Here is a 2,096-nt window from a genome sequence, read left to right as displayed (position 1 = left end):
GCTCCCGCCGGCTCCGCGCAGCGGCGCAGCGAGCGCCAGCAGGGAGCTGGGAGCTAACCGGGAAGGTGCAAGGTTTGGTTTCGGGGAGCAGAGGCCAGCGCAAGGGCGCCAGGACCGGGGGAGCCGTCGCTGCCGGTGGCAGCTCAGATGAGGCGGGGCAGGTCAGGCGCGGGCATGGTCTGCAAGACTTCGGATCAGCAACCTCATGTCATCAAGCAAAATCTCATTACATACGTACCTCTTGTGTAGAGAGGTAGCATTGGCAGTCCTCCCCTTTTCCTGACAGGTGGGGAAAAAAACGTGGCCTTTCTAGTGTGTCTGTTAGTTATAGGGACAGGCTTGTGGCAGACCACGACATTAAAAAAAGGCTTTTACTCTGGAAACCTAGTAGTGATTGGTAACAGAAGTTCTCAATGGGAGTGAAAAACTACTTTTTTTGAAGGTGGTGGTGGGGGGAAGATTTCCTACTTGCTTTCCCAATAGAGACCACTGATTTCTGGTACTACTGACACAACTGATAACTTGAGTCCAGTGGGTCTTGCATGTGAACTAGGGCAGTAAGAGAAGTCAAAGATGGGGTAAATCCTTCTTTTGCTAAAATGTCTGCAAAACATCACAGTCACGGCATTGCAATGCAATGAGTATTATCAGTGGAGCTGAACACTTAGTATTTTTAAACATGTTAACGGGGCATACCAAAGGTAAGCTTCGGAGGCAGGCATTTTCTTTTGCTGTTTTTCATTGTCCCTGCCTTGCTGCTCACACAACTACAGAAGCAAAGAAGCATGTTGGCCCAAGCACAGCACCAGAGGCGATGTATATTGCTGTACAAAAAGTAGCCTCTAACAACTGTCTCCCACAGAGAAAAGGATTTAGGCCATGGCGTAACTGTTGGCTGTGGGCATAATAAAAGGACACAGGTATATGCCAGAAGGAACAAAGATGGAATAAAAGGAAGGGAGGGCTCCACTTCATGTCTTTTGTCAGCCATTCTTGGTCACTGGATGTAGGCAGAATTTTGGCACTGAATGTTAGCATGTTCTTTAAAAATGTTACTGTATAGACCAAATTTTCAGTGAGTCTGTAGCAGGGGTATACCCACCAAAAGATCTACAAATGGAAACTGGTTCTTTAAAATTTTAGATGCATAAGGATCTTAAGTATTTGGTTGTTCATAATCTTAGATGCTCCCCTAAGCCACAAATGTAATGTAGGGCTCAGGTTCAGTCCACTATTAATCTACCTAAAATAAGCAAGTGTAGCTAAGAAGTGTTATTCTTCCATAAAATGATTATAACAGGGAAGATGGAAAAGACCCAGTCAAGCTTGACTAAAAAATTCTTCCTAACCTTTATAAAAGTAAAGATGGTTTTGCATTTAATTCCAAATTCAGCATAATTCAAATAAACGCATCCTTTAAGATGGGATACATTTTATGGGACAAAGATAGTATCAAATCAGTAACACAAAAATATTCTTCCCACTCCCATGATGAAGATGACATTACACAGGACAGTAGGCAATGGCTGTGTGAATTACTGAGCAGTAAAGGTACTGGCACCATTAGTGCTCTCTGCAGGCATTTCAGGGCTTTTGTTATTTTTTTTTTAAGCAAAAAAAGCATTAACAATTAAGTCATTACTGAAAGCAGTTAATTCAGGCAAATGGCTGAAGTATGAAGTATGTTATTTCCAATTTTTGCTCAGGTAGAAAGTGGAGTTGTTCATAGATTGACATGACTGGACTTGAATGGCAGTGCTGGCAAAATCTCATCATTTGTTTATTGCAGCTTCATGAAATTTCAGTGAGTGTATATTAATTATGGTTCCTTTCATGCATAGTTTTTGACAACTTATCCTGAAAAAAATGGATAACGTGGGTTTGCACAGTGGTTTTCAAACTTCTAATCTCAAGGCTGGAATACGTTGAGGACGGAGTGCCCAGGCTGCTGCTCACTTTGTGATAGACCAGTGAGAGATGTACATTTGCTTTTTAGGAAAGACAGGCCAGGAAAGCGAGGTGGTGGAGTAGCTCTTTATGTGAGAGAGCAGCTGGAATGTATTGAGCTGTGCCTAGGGGTGGATGAAGAGCGAGTC

The sequence above is a fragment of the Apteryx rowi genome, unplaced genomic scaffold (assembly GCF_003343035.1).
Source record: "Apteryx rowi isolate R43461 unplaced genomic scaffold, aptRow1 scaffold_214, whole genome shotgun sequence".
Lineage (NCBI taxonomy): Eukaryota > Metazoa > Chordata > Aves > Apterygiformes > Apterygidae > Apteryx > Apteryx rowi.
The sequence above is the reverse complement of the archived record's forward strand: the minus strand, read 5'-3'. Positions refer to the sequence as shown.